Source organism: Bicyclus anynana, chromosome 4 (assembly GCF_947172395.1).
Source record: "Bicyclus anynana chromosome 4, ilBicAnyn1.1, whole genome shotgun sequence".
Classification (NCBI taxonomy): domain Eukaryota; kingdom Metazoa; phylum Arthropoda; class Insecta; order Lepidoptera; family Nymphalidae; genus Bicyclus; species Bicyclus anynana.
Genome location: NC_069086.1, coordinates 3,139,348 through 3,163,932, shown reverse-complemented (window position 1 = coordinate 3,163,932; position 24,585 = coordinate 3,139,348). Strand labels below are relative to the sequence as shown.

General features: G+C 35.7%; 1 protein-coding gene across 1 annotated transcript in view; it reads right to left on the bottom strand.

Moving 5' to 3' along the window:
* Positions 1–24,173, bottom strand: part of LOC112058436 (acetylcholinesterase-like) — a 71,354-nt gene extending 47,181 nt beyond the window's left edge. The window contains exon 1 of the mRNA XM_024099283.2: positions 24,074–24,173. The gene's annotated coding sequence lies outside the window, so the exon portion shown is untranslated. The remainder of the gene's footprint in view (positions 1–24,073) is intronic.
* Positions 24,174–24,585: the final 412 nt, after the last annotated feature.

Sequence of the window (24,585 nt, the reverse complement as noted above, 5' to 3'; positions counted from 1 at the left end):
TTGAAACAAATGGTTTTAAAAAAATATGTAGTAAATAACAGAAGTAATAAAAGAAATGAAAATAAATACTAAATAACTTACTTTTTTGCGGCGAAAACGTTTAACTGATCTCCCATGCAAACTCGATGCAATGGCCGCCTGCAACTAACTTCATGTTGATCAGGCTTGTCAAAGTTCTCTATGTCATAGACAAAGAGACGAAAAAAAAGTGCAATCATTAAAAAAAATCTAAGTGGCTCTAGGTACAACGGGGCTCAAGGTACAACAGGTTCCCCTACATACAGACAGTAAGCGTACATTAATTTCAATTAAATTCTACATGGTGGTGTGGACTTGTGATGTACTTGGTACTACACCACTAGTCCACACCATATGGCTATGTAGAATTGAATTATTGGTATTGAATGTTGAATTACGAATTATTGATACGATATAATGTTCCTGAGATCGATAGACAGATAAATATTTTTGTTTTTTTATGCGGAAATAATGTCGCTGCTATATCCAACGTTTTCATGTAGATGCACTTCTTCTCCTTGGAGTATATATTCTTTGGTCATAAGTCATAGCTAATTTGAGCCCGCCTAATAAGCAGATCGGCGCGTCACACCCTGGAGGGCCCTTCGTGCTTTTTCACTCCATGCCTTGGAGGTAACGTTGAGCAGTCGGTTCCTATCATTATCGATTAGTTTAGTTTCCAAGACTTGATCCACATATCATCATCATCATCATCATTATCAGCCAATGGACTTTCAAACAAAACGATATCGAACCGCGAGTATCCAGCGGCTCTCTGCAACCCGCTTGATATCCTGGATTCGCCTAGTGAGGGGTTGACCAACACTGCGCATTCCGGTGCGGGGTCACCATTTCAGATCCACATATAGATACCTACTAATAGGACGAGTTAAATCAAAACTTGTATAAAGAATATCTAAACGATAAAGCTGTATAAACTAATATTTTATAGAGTAAAGATTTGATTGTTTGTTTGCATTAAATAGGCTCCGAAACTACTGAACCGATTTGAAAAATTCTTTCACTGTTGGGAAGCTACACTATCCCGGAGTGCTATATTTTATCCCCGTATTCCTACGGTAACAGGAACCACGCAGGTAAAACCGCGCGACGTTTGCTAGTATTAAATAAAACTTGAGAATTAAATCTAAAACGTAAGAAATTAAAAGAAACGTATTAACGGAAACAATAATGTAAGTTAACAAGTATTCTTTCCATTCATTTCAGTCGAGCCGAAACAAAAACGTTTCTACCTTTGTTCAAGGTCTAACGAGGCCTAGAATTTTCCTCATCGGGACCCGCGAGCCCCGGGGGACCGCGCATTGTCTCAGAAACCACATTTAATCTGAAGAAAGAATAGCTTTTGAGAAAAATACTATTTAATTCCACCGCATATCTTGATATGAAGAATGTAATAACAGTTATATGGGCCATGTTTAACGATCTACCAAGCTTGTTGAATTTTTATACCTATTTCTAGAAGTTTCACTCGCAGTATTTAGAAGATAAATTAATAGTACCTAAGTGACTGCCATAAGACTTCGTCATTTTATTTACTCTCGAAATAACCTCAGAAAAATGTGATGGCAGTTTCGAAGCCAACTAGTCGTGTATATGGTCCTTCGAGCCGGATAATTTGTTCCACCGCAATTCATGATATTATGAAGAATGTAATAACAGTTATATGGCCCATGTTTAACGATCTACTAAATAATATATCAAGCTAGTTGAATTTTTATACCTTTTCTAGAAGTTTCACACGCAGTATTTAGAAGATAAATGTATAGTACCTTTGTGACAGTCTTGAGATTTCTCATTTTATTTTCGTAAGACTCTCGAAAGAACCTCAGAAAACGTGATGACAGTTTTGAAGTCAACTACTCGTATATATATGGTCCTTCGAGCCGGATTTTTTTTATCATACTACTCTAGCTTTTTTATACAACTGTAGGTGTCATTCTTAATCGGAAACTATAGACACTGATAACAGATATAAATGTACACCCATTCCTACATAATGCGAATACAAATTAAATTTTCCCCGTTCTACCCGACATTTAACGCAATCGTAGGTATTTCCCCGTTCATTTGTGTTCCCGTCTGCAGTTTTTCTAGATTGATCAACATTTCCTATCGAAGGCGCGCTCGTTCAGCGCTAACAAACGGGTAACCTCGTCGAGTCCTCCATTTAAAAGGAATCCGCTCGCCCGAGTAATTTCCGATGTAGATTGTGAATCTTTTTGCTTACTATCTCCGTTGAAATATAACGAAATTATGTACTATCAAATGGTTTTTATTTATTTATTTCTGTACTTTGTAGTGACTTGAAAACAGTCTAATGATAATGATGATAATTGTTTTATAAATCAAAAAAAAATCAAAATTCTTCTTACCATTGTCTAAGACTGAAGATAATAGTTAATCAATAACTTCACTAATTGTTTTTTCTTTATATATTTGTTTTTTATTTTGTCACCCAAGAACGTATCCCTTATAATCCCATATAAAATACCATTCCATATTCACGGTTTCTGTTTTCGCGATAAATTTAGAGAACGTACCCCCCGCGAATAAATAGCTTTAACTGTACAATTTAAAAGACTGTCATCATCCCTCTTACAATATTCTGAAGTATAAACTGTCTGAAAGCATATTGTACTGAAAAATAATTAATTATGAGAAAGAGTTGTTGTTATTTTTTCCGCATAATTCCCACAGTTAGTGTTGCAACTGCGGGTTAAATGTAGAGCGGCCTCTTAAATGTTACGTTGACCTAAACCCGCCTTCAAGTGGCCTACATGCAGCAATTTGTTAGCACAGCGGAGAAACATCGCGGTTTATGTTGTAGAAAATGTTTTGAGACCATTTGCCGGAGTATACTGCGCCCAAGTCGGCAATATTTCGGCGTGTTCCTCCTCTAGTGCCGCATAAAAACATAATAATATTATCTATGTACGAAAGTTCTTGAACGTGGAAATTTTTAACGCAGTAATAATACATAAACCTGCTCCTAGATACGTACTTGTTCTTTTAGAACTTCTTTCCAAAAAGGCTACATGAATATGAATATTTTTAATGCGTATATTTAGATAGTTATTTAATAACACATTTACTTGGTGAAGGTGAAGGAAAACATCGTGAGGAAACCTGCACACCAGAAAATTTCTTAATTCTCTGCGTGTGTGAAGTCTGCCAATCCGCATTGGGCCAGCGTGGTGGACTATTGGCCTAAACCCTCTCATTCTGAGAGGAGACTCGAGCTCAGCAGTGAGCCGTATATGGGTTGATAACGAAGTTATAGTGTTTTTATTTATTTATTATATTAGTTATTATTATTTATAGTGAACAGTACTTATTTATTATACTGCAATATCCCATCTCACAGGATATTTAGATTATTTATGTTTAGGTTGCCTGGAAGAGGTCACAATTAGTGATAAGTTCGCCTTTTGCCTATAAAATGTGTTCGTTTGTTATTTTCAAGTCTATAAATAAATAAATAGATAAAATGATTGACTAAGGTTAAGTATATAATTCGTCAAGATTTTGTGTAAATTGGTTAAAATATAACGATAATAGTGAAGTGAAAACGTTGGCAATCCCTTTGAAAAACCAAAATAAATACTAAATAATGTATAGCGGAATATTCCTCTTATAGTAGGGTTACACACGTCCAAAGTCTGCTAGTATACAAATACAAACTGATGAAATTGCATGATTGACTGACTATGCCCGGGTAGTTCTAAACACGCCACAAGAAGAGCCCCCAGCAAACTGAGTTACTTTTGTTTCTATGTTACAAATAGACATAGCTTAACATGTTTCGTTATGTAAATCTGATATTATTCCAATTCAAAAATCAAAATTTATTTTCATTTATTTCTAAAGATTTCGTTGACAAGAACTTTTAGGTCGTCGAGTTTGACTTTTTGTAAAGGCTCTTCGACCGGTTCGGAAGACAAGTCCTGCTGTAAAGAAACAGCAAAAAACTCAGCTCTTTTAAAATCATCATTTTTTACAATATTTAAAATTCAAACTTCATTTATTTCAATGAGGCTTAGTTTACAAGCACTTTTGAATTAGAGATTATGTCATAATTTAATTTAATATAATGGTGGTAATAATAGTCGAAAACTTAAAATTAAAGTTACGAGGGTTCCAAACGCGTCTTGGTCCGGTCCCACAACAAACTCAGCCAAGGCCAACTTTTTTTTTGTTTACCACCATTTTACAAATTTATTTTAACTAAGCACACAGTCGTATACACACATATACAATACACTTTAACACCAAGCTTTTTTATCATTCATATACTCATTAATATCAAAATAGACTTTCCTAACTTGTCATTACATAAAATAATAATTAGTTTTACTTTTTGTGTGTGTTTATTTGTCACATATTGTTGTTATTTATCTAAAGTTAAATAAAATGTGAAACGGAACGTGTGTGATGACAGTAAACATCACACATTGACAGCTTGACGAAACGAATACAGTGAGAAGACTTAAACGGACCAAACTTTCTAGTCTATAGTGATCTGTGGACCAAACCATTTGAGTTAGTGTACCTGTTTAGTGACTAGTGATAGTGTAGTGTTAACTGCTACATGGAAGATCACGTAAACAAAGTGACCTAAAGACGTAATAGTTAGTGAAAGACTAAGATTAAGTTATTGGACATTATCTCAGTATAATAATAATATATTATAAGTTTAGGTTAAAGTTAAATCACTAATTAGTCACATAAAGCTAGATCGTAATTTTATGAAGTACCAAAATTGGTACTTTACAACAGAGAAAAAAAATTGACAACTAATTTGAAAATCAACGACTCTTTCGCCAACTGCTAGACCGTCACCACACGTCTCCAACAAATAAGCGGTTTTTACAAAAAAATGTGTTTTATTAAGCCTGACCCTAAACTTTATCTTCATTTGATACTTTAATTACTTCAACTTAATTATACCAGTTAGCTTAAAATTCCTATACAATTTGACTCGTATTTGAATTGTGGCTGACGTTAATTTAATTAGAATAGTTCAGTGCTAGCTCAGTGCATAATTATACGCGGTGCATTTCAAAGTTATATTCTCCGGGGACCGAATTTCACAGGCGGCGGCATCGAAGATTCAATCTAAAACTTCTACTTAAGTTTAAGCCTTTATTAAGTTTCCGAAGCAGGTGTTTTCATCCATAACTTGTGCTAAGTAGTTCAGATTATGAAGTGTAGTTAAATTTTATAGAGCTGCCGAGAGTGTTAGCCAAGGTTTCTCCTTTGGAATTTTCGTGATTAACTTCTTGTATTTAATCTTTTGCAATTTTAAAACAGTATATTTAAGTGAGTACAGATTTATTTTAACCACAGAGCAAATTTAGTGATATCATTCCATATCATTTACAATATACCCTACCGTTTTAAATGTTTTTGTTTAATTTAAAATTTTATTTTTAATTATAAAATATAATATGTTATGTATGATTTTAGGAAATATTGTGTAAGAGTCGATGTCGTAAGACAATTATCACGAAATATGATTTAAAATAGTACGCAAAAAGAAAGTAAAAATTCTTTTCTCACATTTCTAAAATAATTTCGTTGTGGATCTCTAAAATATAATATAATATTACAGTTTAGTATGAAATGGTCCATTGATGATACATTTTTGAAGTTGCGGGTGCCTATTTCCTGCTCCCTCTTCACTTCCGGGACGTATCTATCGCTTACGCCACTTAGACACAGCTAAATAGACTTACTGGACCAGTTTTTCCTTCCTATAGGTATAAGAATTGCGTAAATTTGTAAATACCTTTGTATATATATGATACTAGCTGATGCCGCGCGGTTTCACCCGCGTGGTTCCCGTTTCCGTAGGAATACGGGGATAATATAGCCTATAGCCTTCCTCAATAAATGGGCTATCTAACACTGAAAGAATTTTTCAAATCGCACCAGTAGTTTCTGGGATTAGCGCGTTCAATCAAACAAACAAACAAACAAACAAACAAACAAACTCTTCAGCTTTATAATATTAAAATAGATAATTTTATTTTTAATATTTTTTCTTCTCACGTTGTTATTTTTTAGTATGGTATTTTATTGTTTTTTTCCTTTTTAATTTTAGGTAATTGTAATCTATTATTTTAAGTTTAAGTTATTATTAATTGTAAATTATAATACTGTATGACTTTTTCAAAAGAGCAACTGTTGAGTTTCTTGCCGGTATCTTCTCAGCAGAACCTGCCTTCCGAACCGGTGGTAGAATCTTTACAAATAGTCAACTGACGTGTCAAAAGTGCTTGTAAACTGAGCCTACTTGAAATAAATGATTTTTGATTTTGATTTTTTGATTTATTAGCAGGAAAAGGCACACATCGCATATTACTACATACTAGGTTACATTTACCTGAGCCCTCATTCGCACGAGAGCTTTTTTAACCGACGTTAATAAAGTGTTCAAGTACAACAAATGCATTCCCAAGTATATGTTCACACGACAGCGTTTTTAAAATACGGCGCTTTTTTTTGAGAAGTGTTGCATTTTCAATTTTGGACGTCGGAAATATACTTTCATTTAACTTCATACTATATTTGGGCTTACTCATTTTATTTTTCTTGGAAAGATATATTTAAAACATTTTGTATTGAAATTTTCGTTGTTCATTTATCGTTTCGTTACTATTTTTTTATCTAGCCTATAGGCTTGCGCTTGACTTTAATCATGCCTGATGGTGAGCAATGATGAGGTCTAAGATGTTACGCGTTTGCCTTGAAGGTGCACAAATTGTAGGTGTCAAGAAACACAGACGCCGGACTATCAACCTAAAGTTATTGTTTAACTAGCCGACGTTTGCGACTTCGTCCGCCCTTTGACCACCTTAGTTCGGCCCTATCGTAGGTACCTAATAACCGTTCTTAGCGAATCTCTACTAACAATAAACGAGCTCCCTGCCAATTTTCATATTTTTAAAGAGATTTTGGGGATTTGTGATAGTTTGCTTTAATATATTTATTTAGATTGATGATAAGCCCTCAGAATCAGGGCATACATTTAGTATTTAGTAACATATTTCATAAGGATAATTATTTATGCTCGTTTTTCAAGTTGTTAGTCTATGTGGCTTCTCATTACGAGGTCGAGGTTCGAGTCTTGGGTATGGCTATGAAGTACTGAGTTTTCCTTTTTTCTAATTTTCAGTGAAAATTTTCAACCCGGAGTTAGGAAGTTGGTTGTGTTACACCTCTCTACCTCGTAGAGCACGTTAAGCTGGTGTTCCCGGTTATTATACCGGTTACTGATAGTGTGTAATTAAAAAAAAAAAAACATTATCATGCCCGCCAATCTGCATTGTAGCAGCGTGGTGGGTTTAATTTCCATATCCCAGAACTAGGCCGCCAATAAGGGCGCCCTAGTCCTGTCATTATCAATTCATATTCGGCTCACTGCTGAGCACGAGTCTCCTCTCGGAATGAGAGGAGTTAGGCCAATAGTCAACCACGCTGGCCCAATGCGGATTTGCAGACTTGACACACGCAGAGTATTAAGAAAATTCTCTGATATGCAGGTTTCCTCACAATGATGTGACCGTTTGAGACATGTGATATTTAATTTCTTAAAATGCACACAACCGAAAAGTTGGAGGTGCATGCCCCGGACCGGATTCGAACCCACACCCTCCGGCAGGCATATGCAGAGGTCATATCCACTGGGCTATCACGTCTGATATTATTAGTATATTATCCTGATAATAATTACAACGTAATACAAGAAATTACAATACGTATTACAATGCGCAATGACAATTACACACACGAGCCCGCCTCCGGTCGAAGCCTGCAATGCAATTTGCCGCAATTTGGCGCCGCGCCAGCGACACGTGCCTGCAACACCTGATCCGCAATGGACTGGCTGCATTACCACTCCACTCATAAAATGTACTGTTTTATTTACTTATACATAATAATACTCTGCGGATAAACTATTTCACGTTGCAGATAATAAATTTTTATTCATATTTTAGAGGATGAAAAACCACACTCCTTTTGGTTTCTACACGGCATTGTACCGGAACGCTAAATCGCTTGACGATACGTCTTCGTCGGTAAGGTGGTAACTAGCCACGGCTGAAGCTTCCTACCAGCCAGACCTGGACCAATTAAGAAAACCTCAATCAGCCTAGCCGGGGATTGAACCCAAGACCTCCGTCATGTAAATCCACCGCACATACCACTGCGCCACGGAGGCCGTCACTCCCTTGCTATTCCCTAGCGCTAGACCAATCTGAAAGTCTGAAAGATACTCTTTTAATCAATAAAAAATTTTGAATTCAATTAATAAAAAAATATAAAATGCCTTCTGAAACTGGTTTAATAAGTTTTTCCCCTTTATTTCACACTACTTGTCCAGTTGAGTCTATATGATAACGTCGAAATGTGTTAACTTGATGCACGGCTTGGCTGTTAGGTTTATTTTCGTTACGGAATTTCTTGATTCGGTCGCTCAAAGCCCGTGATAAAAGCTATGCAATAGCTTAAAAGAGTTTACACACTCTCCTACATTCAGAAAAAAAGATTGGCATGACATGCCCTGTTTGAAATCTAAATTATAGCCATACTAGCGGACGCCCGCGACTTCGTCCGCGTGAAATTTAGTTTTTCTAAAATCCCTCGGGAACCATGGATTTTTCCGGGATAAAAAATAGCCTATGTGTTAAACTATGCTATAATATATGTCAGTACTAAATTTCTGCTAATTCGGTTTAGTAGTCGAAGCGTGAAAGAGTAACAAACATTCATATCATGAAAATCATCAGTTTTCGCAAATCTCGGGAAACCATGGTTTTTTCGGGATAAAAAGTAGCCTATGTGTTAATCTAAAGTAAAATCTATTTCCGCTCCAAATTTCAACCAAATCGCTTCAGTAGTAGCGGCGTTAAAAAGTAACAAACATCCAAACATCCATACAAACTTTCACGTTTATAATATTAGTGGGAAGCCATTTTGAAATTATAGCCATAAGTTTAAGAAAAGAAGCCCTATTCCTGTCTTACGATGTACCCGATGTAAAAAAGAAGAAGGCGAATGATAAACTCTTAAAACCTTTTGCTAGTTCAATCTAAATTAATAACTATTATAAATAAAAATCTATTCCACGCGTAGTTCGGCAATACAATTTTACATGAAAATGTCTGCTGTAAAAAAACACGTGTCCATTACAATTTTATGGACAACTGAAATTGTCGTATTGTAATGGACTGTTTTATTCATGACCCGAATGACATAGGAACGAATGTATACAACGTATATCAGAATTCGATTACAATATACATAGTTGTAATGCCAACTTTGTCGTATGGTAATTCAGCTGTATATTCCGCTCCTGATATTATGTTGCAGATAGGATGTACATTGTACATTGATGTGATGTGACCAAACGGATAATCTGATTGGCGTGGACTTTATACAATTGTTTCGTATCTGTTCATATTAAATTGGTTATTATATTGACTATGTAAATTAGTGCCAAATATTGATGACTAGTAGATGGCGCGCGGTTTCACCCGCGTGGTTCCCGTTCCCGTAAGAATACAGGGAAAAAATAGCCTCTAGCCTTCCTCGATAAATAGGCTATCTAACACTGAAAGAGTCTTCAAATCGGACCAGTAGTTCCTGAGATTAGCGCGTTCTATTAAACAAACTCTTCCGCTTTTTAATATTAGTAAAGATATGTAATACTGACATTCTCATATTCTGAAGTAATTGTCTCATTGGTTCTGTACTTAGTAAAAATAATTTATTCTAGTTCTTCTGCAGACTTTCCTTCTCCAATGATCTATTACAATTTGTCGTTTTAAGATTTTATTGTTATTTTTCTACATCTATATGTAGAAATAAAATCCAAAAAGTGTGTTTGTTTGTCATAAATCCAGCGTAACCGTTGAACAGATCTTTTTGTAATATATTGCATTTATCATGATTGCATTTGGAATATATATATATATGGGGTTCTATTAGTTATTATTAGTAGTCTAGGGGTAGTTCTTAAAAGTTCTTTGCAGGAGCTGTAAAACTAGAGAGCCTGTAATACCCAGATATACTTCATTTTATGTAGGCTGGACATATGTCAGCCCATGATCCTACCATCATTGGCGTGCATCTGATCTTAACCAGGGTATGCACTGAATGTAAAAATTGGATAATGGGGATGATACATTCGGGTAAATAAGGTCAATGTTAACTAATTTATACACAAAAAGCAAAGATTTTCTAGATATTTGCAAAATAAATAAGATTACAAAATTTCAAAATCAATTAGAATAAATTTTTGTTACCGCATAAGTTCGTCATTTCTTAACAAATTTTAAAAAATATTTTTTTCTTTGAAAAAGATTTCCAGATTGGTCCCACTTAATTTTCATGAAAATCGTTTCAATAATTTTGGACACAATAAAACAGAAAATTAAATATCACGTGTCTTAAACGGTGAAGGAAAACATCGTGAGGAAACCTGCACACCAGACAATTTTCTTAATTCTCTGCGTGTGTGAAGTCTGCCAATCCGCATTGGGCCAGCGTGGTGGACTATTGGCCTAACCCCTCTCATTCCGAGAGGAGACTCGAGTTTAACAGTGAGCCGACTATGGGTTGTTAATGATTTCAGAACAAAACCACATTTCTGCTGACCTATTTCCTATTTTGGTCTTTATTATCAACCCATCAAAATAAAAAAACAAATCAATTGACAAAATGTCATCCACATACTATGATACAAATTACAAATGTCATCCGGTGCTTACGGTGGATATCATACAGTATGTAGTTGACACTTTGTTGTCCACTTGAACAGGTTGATAATAAAGACCAAAATAGTGAATAGGTCAGCTGGGCTAGCTTGTCAAACACTGCGACTGTACATTGCACGTGACGATTCCCTCCAATCATAAAGATGTCAATCAGAAACGGATGTCGAAACGGTGGGGCCGCGATCATTATTACGAATTCAAATCGGTCGCTTCGGATCCGACCTGCGTAGAGCATGGCCCATGTTACTGCCGCATATTTGCCATCACGATCACGATCATAATACGCTTTATAATAAACTGCCACAACCATATGAGCCACAGGCCTCTCAAAAAGTTCAAAGTGTTTATTAAACGCAAGCTTCACAATAAAAGGAAAGTCTTATTATAGTGTTAATCTATACTTATAATAACAAATTGCTGCCTAATAAAAAAAGCCTCAATAGCTCAGCGGTAAGAGCGGTTGGACTCATCACCGAGGGATGGTGGTTCGATCCCCGCCCCGTTGGTCTATTGTCGTACCCACTCCTAGCACAGTCTTGGAACAGGAATATTGGTCATATTATATAGATATGGCAAATAATCTTTAAAAAAAAAATAACAGATAATAGCAGCTCTAATTCTGTACATTGAATATATTTTTTAAATTTTTGTTGGGGGGCATTACATAATCGATACTGAAGCTAAAAATATTTTTTTTTTCGTTTTTTATTCGGGCATCATGCTGATACTACTGAATGAATTCAAATGAAACTTAGCACGGTTTAAGACCGTAATACGAAGAAGGTTATAGGATACTTTTTATTGCGAAAATAAAATAAGAAGGGGGTGAAATAGGGGTTGAAAGTTTGTATGGAAAGTCCTTCATTTTTAGAGTTACAGTTTGTTCAAAAATCATAACAAATACCTAATATAATGGGATTCAAATATTTTTAAAATTCAAACTCTGTGGTTAAATAGGACTTGAAAGTTTACATTGATTTCCACGGACGAAGTCGCGGGTGTCCGCTAGTCTCAGATATAGTAGCAGAATGTATAGTGTCTCTCGGAGCGCGCGTGTTCTCACGATGGTCTCATTTGTCAACAACAGCCGTTGACATCCATCACACACCGTTTGGTGTGTGATGGCTAGTAAATCACGCAAGTGCGTTTGTAGATAATACTCTGTCTGTATTAACTTTTTCGCGCGTATCTTGTATGTATGTATGTAATGTTCTTTATTGCCTCATATCTTCCAAACCGCTGGACGGATTTACGTAATTAAGATATCTTTAGATTTGTCATATATGTTTTTAGATAGGTGAAGTTAACAAAAAATCAACAAACAACTGTGAGACGCTATAGACTCGAAAAAAAAAATGTTTTTTCGAATATTGCGATATGGGTATAAGAAAAAACAGTGACGGAGACAGTGATAGCCCAGTGGATATTACCTCTGCTTCCGATTTTGGAGGATGTGGGTTCGAATCCAACCCGGGCATGCACCTTAAATTTTTGCAGTTGTGTACATTTTAAGTAATTAAATACCACGTGTCTCAGACGGTGAAAGAAAACATCGTGAGGAAACCTGCATACCAAAGAATTTTCTTAATTCTCTACGTGTGTGAAGTCTGCCAATCCGCATTGGGTGGTGGACTATTTGGCTTAACCCCTCTCATTCTGAGAGGTGACTTGAGCTTAGCAGTGAGCCGAATATGGGTTGAGGAAATAAGAATAAAAAAAGGATATCAAATTTTAGGGCTCATCAAGAGAATTTCGCGAAATGGCATATCATGTCCATATTAAAAACCTACAATTAGATAAACGTTATTTATTAATCGCTATACAAAATACGCGAGGCGGATGGCTAGGTGCGAGCAGGTTAGGCAGTCGGGTTACATAATTTTTTTAATTATTTATTTTATTTGATAAATAAACATTTATTATTATTTATATACTTTGTTTGCACCATAACAAAAACAAGTAAGAAATATATGACCATCATACAAAAGGCGACCCTATCGCTAAGTAGCGATTTCTTCCATGCATTCTTTGCTTCAGGACATACATACATAGGGACATCAGCAGGTGATGTGTTATTCGTACATACAAATAATTTACATCCCAATACATTAAAAATCCTACTTCCTACTAATATTATAAACGCGAAAGTTTGTATGGATGTTTGGATGTTTGTTACTCTATAACGCCGCTACTACTGAAGCGATTTAGCTGAAATTTGGAATGGAAATAGATTCTATTCTGGAATAACACATAGGCTACTTTTTATCCTGAAAAATCCTTGGTTTCCCCAGATTTGCGAAAACTGATGATTTTGATGATTTGAATGTTCGTTATTCTTTCACGCCTCAACTACTGAACGGAATTAGCTGAAATTTGCTATTAAGATATATTATAGCTTGGATTAACACATAGACTACTTTTTATCCCGAAAAATCCATGGTTCCCCAGGGATTTGTGAAAATTTAAATTCCACGCGGACCGTCGCGAGCGTCCGCTAGTTATACATAAATATCTAATATAGAAAATATCTATATAGCAAAATGAGCTAAAAAATAAAGATATTTATCTTTGTCTGGTCCTTACTGTATATATACATATTATAATATATACATAGACAATTTTGACAGTTATTAGAGTGCAGACGTCAGCGACTTCTATTGCGTGAAATCCGAAATACAATAAAAATACGGAAATTTGAAAAAAAATACGGAAAAATAAAAAGTGTCACTTGAGACAACCACTAGTCATTATTAATTGTAAAATTAATGAATTCAGAATTTAAAAAAAATCATAAATGCGCTCATAACATCAAAACGAAAAGTGTTTAGTGCACGTGAAAGGTGTAAAATATGAGACAGTCGGGTAGTAAGGCTCGAACCGCGACAAGCGTATACCGCAGCCCGCCGCACTGCGGTAGGCACTGTGCCGCCCGCACATCCGCCATCGCGACTGTCTAGTACCCATTGACTTTTACCCCCAAACACAGAATAAAGAATATCCAAAATGAGTGTTTACAAGCAACGTGGTGAAGCTAGTGAAACCCATGAAAGAACATACGTCACGCGTCTCCTTGACATCCGCATATACAAACTTTTTTCATTTATTTCAAAATTAGTTTGGGAAATGTGGAAGGCAAACGGCCACGAGGTAGATCTCCAACCCGAGGGTCGGATCGTCTCAAGAAAACAGGTGCCCGCACCTTTTACAGTGTCGTCCAAATGACCAGCGACCGTACTCGATTATATACCAAAAGATGGCTCACGATGACTGTCACGATCCTCAGTCATGAGGGACCGACTAGAGAGAGAGATTTCAAAATTTAACACTAACTACAATTACTTAAATTAATATAACAATCAATTACCAGTAACAAAACACTCCATCTTATTTCTTTAGTTTTTGTGAACAGTAGTAGTTTTTAAATTATTTAAAAACATTTGACGCCATTTTTCTTGAATAATATTGAAAATTACTGATGCGACGCTTCGTGCCGAACTGACTCCACAATTTATTTATTTTTTTAATTTGTATGTGCTACGACATCTTAGTGCATTCTATCTGCATATTATTCTTTAATCTGTGCCCCCAAAACAAAGAACTGTGTTACTATTATACTAGCGGACGAACTTAGACCTCCATATTGTGGCACTATCGCAATCCGTTTTTAGCGGACTCTCATTTCAATTATAAGCACTCGATGAGCTGCACTGTTTACTATCAAACAAATTAAAAATGAGGGTTTGTTTGTATAAAAATGAGGACATAAATCGCTAGTCATTTCACACCTAATAATAATTATTGTTCTTCAATTCGTACGTCAAGCGGATTTCAATATTTCGTGAAGAGACTTGCTTTTATACAAATTACGAGATGTTCCCGATAAAGGTAAAATTTCAAAATCGCAAATTCAGCGCGCTATGCGATCGTGGACTATGACGTCACATATTCAAAATATAACGTCACTTTTCGAACTAATACCGAATTTCGAGTTCCACTATTATTGAATTTTGCTACAATAGCCAGCGTAATTAATATTCCTTTGTTTAAGACGATTTTCTACTTATGATAATCTCATCAATTGTCAATAAAAATACAAAATGTGTGTGAGTGTATGACAAATATTTTCAGCAAGAATTTGGCCCATCGTAGAAACCACAAATAAGAGTAAGGTTTGTTAAAATCTCTTTCAGCTAGATGTTGAAAATAGCAGTCGTTTCGTTCTGTTCTTCTCTCTATGACATATAAAATACTAGTGGAAGTTGGCGACTCCGTTCGCGTATCATTCTATTTTTCGTGAATCCACGAGGAAGACAGTTTTCGTTTGTTGATCCAGATTATTGTCTCGATTCCGAATTTCAGGGAAACCGGTTCAGTAATTGCGGCGTAAAAGTAACAAATAATTACACTTAAACACTGACATATTTTCGTCATTGTAATATTATTTAGTATGATTCATTTTGAAAGTCAGCAGAAAATTGCTTAATACAGCAATAGCTTAATCGACTGTAGAACGCAACCTTGAACAAAATCCCAAGTTAATAACAAAGCTTAAAAAACCAATCCAAGTATCGTGCTCGTGATAAATTCGTAGCTATCTATGCCGAAGAGGGCAAATGATATATCGCACTGGATCACGAAAGGTCAAGTTCTTTTGAAACGCTTAGGATCCGTATCATGGAAACGAACAGGTAAACTTAATATCTGGGTTAAGGTATTGGAATTAATGGCTTTGGCGTTTTAGCTTGAATAAGGCATCGTTGGTACAAAGCTTTTATACATTGGTTTGTATCCTGTTATCTATATACGTGAAGCGAAAACTTTCAGTACATTCTTTCAATTACTGAGCGAACGGATAAATGTAAAATTTTATACAGTTATAGTCTATATGGAAAAAAGTGCATAAAACTATTTTTCTTACATCTATACTAATATTATAAAGCTGAAGAGTTTGTTTATTTGTTTGATTGATTGAACGCGCTAATCTCAGAAAATACTGGTCCGATTTGAAAAATTCTTTCAGTGTTAGCTAGCCCATTTATCAAGGAAGACTATAGATTATATATTATTCCCGTATTCTTACGGGAACGGGAACCATGCAGATGAAACCGCGCGGTGTCAGCTAGTAATATATTATATGCATACAACTAGCCGACGCTCTGCAGTTTAACCAGCATAGTTCCCGTTCCCTTGAGAATACGGATTTTCAAAATCAGTGCAGTAGATCCAGAGATTATCTCCTACTTAATTTTACTTGTTTGTAATGTTAGTAATTATTAAATTAAACACTACACACACACACATTACAAAGCTTGAATAATATACAACATACACACACATATATAAAAATTACTGAATGTCAACATTGACATTAACATTGATTGAAATATAGAATATTTTTTTACTATTCAACTCCATTAGGTATATTTTACACACGTAAAATAACTTAAAAAGAACAGACTTTCGACCCCTTTTAAACCCCTCAGGGGTGAAATTTTTGAAATACGTCATCATGTTTTGTTATAATATGATAAATCACACTAATATTATAAAGGTGAAAGTTTGTGTGTAAGTGTGTAAGTGTGAAATTGTGTAAGTATGCTTGTTCCATTTTTACGCTGCGGCTACTGAAGCGATATGGCTGAAATTTGGAATGGAAATAGATTTTATCTTTTATATTTTATCTGAATTAACACTAGGCTACTTTTGATCCCGGAAAAATCCATGGTTCTTGCGGGATTTGTGAAAAAATGAATTCCACGCGGACGAAGTCGCGGGCGTCCGCTAGTAAGACAATATGATTATAATTCTTTACTTCTAAAATTTGCGCTCAACTGTACAAATCTAGCACTTCCTAATTAATGATAGTTAACAATTAGGAACTCCACAGAACACGAGGGGACACTTGTGTAATCAAGTGTTCGCCGTAACTTTAACGATGATGTCCCTAAACGCTCCTTGAATAAGGTATGTAGATGGTAAATTGCGGTACTGTCGCGTACACGAGTTTTATTCAAGTGCCTTTGTGATTTAATGTGTATCTATGCTATATAAAACTAGGTGTGTGGAGAGAAAATTCTAAGAAATTCTATAGTTAAGGGCCTGTATCCATGTGGCACGTCGATTCTCTTTCTACAAACTATCTATCGACTATCATTATCGACAGGTCACCTGAGGGCCTAGTGGCAGTTTGATACTGTTACTATCGCGTTAACGTAAACGTAACGTAATATTGAATTTGTAGGGAATTGAAACAGCGAATTGTTAACTATTAGTAATTATATATTTTTTAAAATGTAACACATATTTGCTGCTTATTTTAATTTAATTTAGTTGTACAATTATAAGCTGTGACGTCACACGGGTCTCAGCTGAAAATCAGCGCCGTGTATTATACTTGTACGTAGTGCACGGCATATGCTGAGCTGTACACCCTTCCTTTTTAAGGGTTACAGACATACATGCTGTCATAAGGATAGGGTACTAACTGTCTGTAACTTTTAGATTTGAATAAATTTATTTTCTTTCTTTCTTCTTCTTTCAGCGCCATCTAGTGGCACTACTGCACAACTGTTTCTATTCCTTATAAATTCCCACCTGGACTTTTATCCGGGAGGAAATGACCTTCCTGCAAATTCGCGTTTACGTTAACGCGATAGTAACAGTATGAAAATATTGAAAACTCACATTAGGCACACTGATCAAGTTGTCGATTGGATCTGTCATTCCCTTACATTTTTTTTAGTTTTCGAAACGTTAGCGTTTGTAGAAATAGAATCGTTAGCTACGGGCCCGTCCATCAAAATGTTATTGAAAATAAAAAAATAATGTCAACAGTTAAGTATCAGTGACAAAACCCCAAAATCCTCTTTAGGTTTTTAAATTTTACCAACATACTAATTTATAAAGACTGTGATATATTTTATTAAAAAAAAATGTACTGACGTTAGAACTTAAAAACTGTAGCTCCTCTGAATTTCCGCCATTGTTCTGGCAACGTACGAACCCGTTCGCAACACATCACTTTGAACTCTGTCGGGAAGCAATTGCAGATCGCGTTACAACAATTTGTCCCCATTATGCTCCTAACTGAATAACACCGCCTGTAATTGGCTTACGGGTGACTGTTTGAAGAGTTTGTTTTGTTGTTTATTATGTAACGTTTAGACTTTAGGCTGTCTATGTCCAGTGTAATAAAAGTCGAGTGTCTGACCTGCTGGCCTATTCACTATTTTGGACTTTATTATAAACCTATTAAAATAAACATTTGTTTATTGTGTGATATTCACCAGTAAATACCAGATGACACTTTAAACCTATTATTACACATGCTCATTTCAATCACAAAAGCATGCTACTATTGAGCAGTTGCTACTTATTAACATGTGTATCGCAACATTGTCTGACACGATACTATAGACAGAGAGCGTTCGTTATCAAACCATATTCGGCTCACTGCTGAGCTCGAGTCTCCTCTCAGAATGAGAGGGGTTAGGTCAATAGTCCACCACGCTAGCCCAATGCGGATTGGTAGACTTCACACACGCAGAGAATTAAGAAAATTCTCTGGTATGCAGATTTCCTCGCGATGTTTTCCTTCACCGTTTAAGACACGTGATTTTTAATTTCTTAAAATGCACATAACTGAAAAGTTGGAGGTGCATGCCCCGGACCGGATTAGAACTCACACCCACCGGAATCGGAGTCAGAGGTCATATCCACTGGGCTATCACGCCTTTCAGCCTTCAGACAGAGAGCGATAGATACAAATTAGCATGTGTAATTGGAATGTTTGCTTTGAGCATGCTTATTCAGGAACATACTTAAAAATAGCATGCTTATTGCTAGCAAATGTAAACTGATGATGAGCATGCTCGTATGGAGCATACTTAATAGCATGTTTTTAGCATGCTATTTTAGAGCATGTGTAACAGTACCTTGAGCCTGCTGTTACGTCTAGTTCTAGAGTCCAAATATGTCCAGCGTAACATAACGTCAAGTGAACCAGGTTTACTGTCGTAATTCGACACATAATTGTTCATCAAAAACAAATTATTTAACAAAATTTACTTTACATATTATTATAATGTAAAGTAAGACCAAGGTTTGCTCGCACTGTAAAAAAGTAACTGAAGCATATTATATTGTCATCGATCCGTAATAAGTGTGAAAAGGTTTCAAAGAGTAATGAATTCCTATATCCAAGTAAAAATACGAGTAAATTGTCCTCATTTTAAAACTACGCCAGAGAAACGTGAATAAGCTATAATTTATTTGGAACAAATAAAAAATATAAATACAAAAAAAATAAAAGAACCATTGAGAAGACATATACAGTGGTTTTATTGTTTTTGTTATACAAACAAACAGTTGGTATATTGTCAGGCTTTTAACGATACCTCCATATCGACATTCAAGCATTTAGAAGTTATGATAGATCATACCTACATACATGAAAGCAATCTCTTATTATTGCATGTTATTATTTTTAGCAATGCCCTGACAGGGCCCCATGTGACATGCATGCCAAACTTATGTATTAGTTTGTAAGTGTATGGATGCTAAGTAAATAAATAAATAAATAAAAAGCAAACCTTGTGAGGGGTAGTCGCGTAAATATAATAGTAGTCCACGTCACGCCAGACCACGTGGTCTGAAATGCGTGGGCCGAGACAGAAATAAGCCAGCCAAAGCGTGGGTGGGTACGGATATAGAGCAGACGCGAAGGCGTTACCATAAAATATTTTTAACATAAAAACCGACTTCAACGCGTATTCCAGTTATTTTGATTTGAACACAAAATTACTAAACCGATTTTCATGAAAATTAAATGGGACCAATCTGGGATACTCTTTTAAACAGTTCTACAAAAAAGATTTTCAAAATTGGTTAATAAGTGACGAAGTTAAGAGGTAACAAATATTTAAAAAAACATCCGCGTTCAATTCCAATTGAGAACCTCCTCCTTTTTTTTGAAATCGGTTGAAAAATAACAGTATTAGTTTATTTTACGATGTTTATTTTTGTAACATTTATTCTACTGTCAAAGTTATAATTTAATTTGTTTTAATTTGGTAATTGTGACTATTTGTATTTTTTTTTCTTCTTTAGTTTTATTTCATTCAATCTGGTAATTGCACTATTTGTATTTTTTTTTTATCTTAAATGTATTTTCACATTATTGATTTAGTTGAATGTTGTAAATAACAATAATTCTTGCAAATTAAAAAAAAAAGAAATTATATGGTAAATAAAGTACACAATACCTTGACTGACTCGTCTTTGGGTGATTTTTTTAGTCCCACAAACTTTAAGTCTTTGGTTTTTAAATTCCCACTTTAACTAAATAATTTAATTTAATAATCTTAAATCATTGTTTTACATTTAAGTTAATAAGAAAACCGCACCAGGAAGCGCAGTGTTGGTCGACCCCACACGCGGATTGGCAGGCTTCACATACGCAGAGAATTATGAAAATTCTCTGGCATGCAGGTTTCCTCACGATGTTTTCCTTCACCGCTTGAGACACGTAATATTTAATTTCTTAAAATGAACACAACTGAACAGTTGGAGGTGCATGCCCCGGACCGGATTCGAACCCACACCCTCCGGAATCGAAGGCAGAGCTCAAATCCACTGGGATATCACGCCTGTCAATCTATCTATGCATGTATCATCAATCGATCTAGAATCATAAACAATATTAGAAGCGTTATCGTTACTAAATTCTATATCTGAACTGACAACCCATAATAAATAATGATCATTAGGTACGAATAGTTTGAAGTATCATTAATATCTCTAAAACCCAGGCCGGTCATTAATAATAATAATCATTTGATATGTTTGTAAATGTACTGCGAGTTTCCACTGTGCTAAATAGATGGACGTCAACTACACACATCACTATTTAGCCCCAAATAAGCGAAACCTGTAATAAAATAATTGATGTAGCCCAAAGAATTAGCAAACTGAAGTGGCAGTGGGCGGGCCATATCTGTCGTAGAACAGATGGCCGCTGGGGCAGACGTGTTCTGGAGTGGAGACCGCATACTAGCAAACGCAGTGTAGGACGCCCTCCAGCTAGATGGTCCGACGACATCAAGAAGGTAGTGGGAAGTGGCTGGATGAGGAAGGCGGAGGATCGTGTGTGGTGGCGCGCTCTCAGAAAGGTCTATGTCCAGCCGTGGACGAATACAGGCTGTTGATGTTGATGAAGCGAAACCTGTGTACTTAGATGGCTGGATCATATTATATACATGATGTATGAATGTATAAAAACGCATGGAAGTGAATTGTTATTTATAACTTGCTTAGCTCTACTGGTTGGTAGTTTCAAACAGCCTGGTTTTGTTACTGTAGGGTTTCCATAGACTAAGGTGCATTACAAGGCTTTCATTAGTTTCATTAATACCGAAATTCATTAGTTTAATCAAAATCGAAAGGATTTCTTATAATACCAATTCATCATTTGATGGTAAAACTCTAAGGAAGTCGTTCAAGCTTTTTATTGAGTTTTAGCGAGACTAACTTTTTTATTAAAATTAAATATTAATCTTGAGATAATTTATATCCTCCTTCAAATATGTAGTTTCAACTCTCGTCGACCTGATTTTGTCATATCTCGCTATAAATTACTTTAAAATTGAAATATAGATTTGGCCCGTCTAAAAACCGTCTACAACGTTTTGTATGACAATGGAAACACACTCGATCACGTTAGCTCGTGGCAGGTTGCGTGTTTCCCATTAATATTCCGTGATACATGTTCAGTTATAAGGAACATTAAGTATGTACTTAACACCTCATTAAATACTTACACTTAAATTCCTTCGCAGGCACAATGGACGGCGCTAATTGTACCTGCGATTTTTATGACTCTATTTTATCGGAATACACACGCAATTTATTACATGAGATTGTATAATAAATACAACAAACCCGACAGAATCAAGACTGGGAGCCGCAGCAGAAAAAGCTGAAACCGGTAAGTGGCTCAAGTATGCCTCTCTGACAGAGAGTTACATATTTGTACCTTTTGCCGTGGAGAAAAAATTTTACCGAATCATTTCACCGCGGCTAGTTGCCTCGACTGGTGTCAGAAGGGCTGGCTCATTTTTGGCGCAAAGGATCAGCCTGGCTGTCCAGCGCGGAAATGCAGCCAGTATTCTTGCCACCATTCCACGTGGGCATGATTTGTATCAAAATAAGTTAGCTTAAGTCCCTAATTGTATTCTCTCTCAATAAAAAAAAGTAATAAACCTTTGCATACAAAATCGTTAATTTATGTATGTATAGCGGACGCCAGCGACATTTTCCGCATGTAATTCAGTTTTTAGCAAATCTCGCAAAGACCATGGATTTTTTTTTCAAGATAAAAAGTAACTTATGTGTTAATCCAGGGTAATATCTATCTTTGTTTAAAATTTAGGCCAAATCTGTTTAGTAGTTGCGGCGTTAAAGAGTAACAAACATCTTACTAATCTGCCGGCTAGGCCGCATTGGAGCATTATGGCAATATTGTAAGCTCCAAATCATCTATTCTATAATAAGAAGGCCTGCCTCTATAGTTTCTGGTAGGTTATTCAAATCAGCTATGCATTATGGGCCGAAGACTTGATAATTAATGTAGTATAGCGACGTGGAACTGATCTAGACACTTAAAACGAAGATCCAATGACAACTGGAGTAGCATAAAAACATCGTGGTACTCAAGGGATGCAAAAATAATTAATAAAAAAAATACAACCGACTTCAAAACCTAAAAACGTGCCCACTAAACTAAACAGCGAAAAGTAACATCATGAAGGCGGTGCTAAGCCGGTAATGTATTAATTCAAGCCAAGTAAGAATATCACAGGTTTAGGTTTTTCAGACGCTGTTTCATGTGGTTCATAATATGATGCAAAAAGATAAAGAGGCAGGCCTATTGCCAGATAAAAAGATGAATTAACCATCTTCGAAGGATTATCTTATTGGACAAAAAAATAAGAGAGAGATGGAAACGGAAAGGGGAGACCTTTGTCCAGCAGTGGGATGAATTTTAAGCGTTAATTAATTAATAAACTTTTTGTATCTTATTTGTGTAAGGATATAAATAAATAAATAGCAACGCTACCCTGTGCCAGGGTATCAATCAAAATGATCAATAGAATGTGTAGTTTCACATCTGTTTAACCTGCAACAAAACCCATCAGGCCGGAACAAAATGTGCTTGACAAAATAAACATGGCGATAATAGTTCCTAGATCTCTGTTACAAAGAACTCGTCCTGCTAGGCTATTTACAGAAATAATTTAATCTTCTTAAAATGCTATAGATATTTTTGTATACTTCATTGATCCAACATGAAATTCAAATCCAGGCAAACAAAATTGTATAAAGCAAAATAAAAAACAGAATATATTTTCGAATAATTTCTTAACGAATTAACAGGAATTCAAGGGAAGTGATTTTTGAATATTCAAATAAGTGGTTGAAGAAAGGAGAATTTGAAGAAAAGTAGCATAAATAAGTAAATACATAAGCTCTTTATTGCGACTGGAGAAGATTTAACATAGGTAAGGTTCTTTTCAGATAAACAAGGCTCATTCTTTAATAAGGTTTTTTCATAAAAATACATATCTATAAAATAAAAAAAATAATAACTATCATTTACTAAAAAATTAAACGAGAGAAAGACTATGCTTAAACAAAAATTCTTTAAAACCGTTGCTAAGAGTACCTAAGTAAAAAAATTCACACACTTTTCACTCAACTCAAACTCGATTTATTTATGCCAAATTATTTTTCCTTTCCGCCATCTTGGTTTTCATAAAAATGTATAACACAAAACCTACGATGCCTCATTTTCAATATAAACTTAATCAGGAACATTCTTTGTGTAGCTACGTACTCACACATGGATACACAAACAAATACATTACTCTTCATTTAAGTCGTAGATGGGTAAAAGATGTCCTTGCCTTGACCCTGAAACTTTCAGACGTTCGCGGATTTTACTACATACTACAAAATGTTATCACGAATCCTTGCTACCCCTAACGTTTCGGGGTACCCTACAGCTACGCCAGACGATCGCCTACGCGGGCTACGAACCGTAGCACCGTAGCACCTACATTATTCATTTCGCCGAAATCGGAAACTTCCGATATAATGATAAGCTGATTAATCCGCGTTACATAATAACAAAGCGTCAAATATTAATTTATTGCAAAAAATTGTAGTAACTTTTTTTTATTGGAATTTGAACTCACCTGTATATAGTTGTCTCGTTCTTTCGGATTGAAGGTCGGATCTGATTAGAGGGGGCACTGGTGCACTCGCGGTCGCGTGCAACTGCGGCGGAGGGCGGCTACAGACTGAATACTCTGGGCCCGGCCAGGAGCCCCTGCCCTTTCCCCCCGCGCGCGCCGCCCCCCGCACCCTAGCGGATAAACAACGTGCATTGTAGGCGCGATCTGTGGACCTGCTCTGCTGGGTACACACTACACACGTCCACACCTCCAGCGGCCTTAAACCAACTATTCCACAACCATTGCTTCTTTTGTTAACCTTATATCTATCCCTATAATGTTAAACCAGCAATGGAATATATACAATTTTTTGTATCGATATTCACGTCGATATAAAGAGTCTGTAAACAAATTTGTTACCCAGATACAGGTCTAGCATTATAGATTTTGGATTTAAGTATGATAGTAGTACAAATCCGGGATAACGATGATATTGGGTTCTGGAATATGCCGTCATATTTGGGCAAACATTC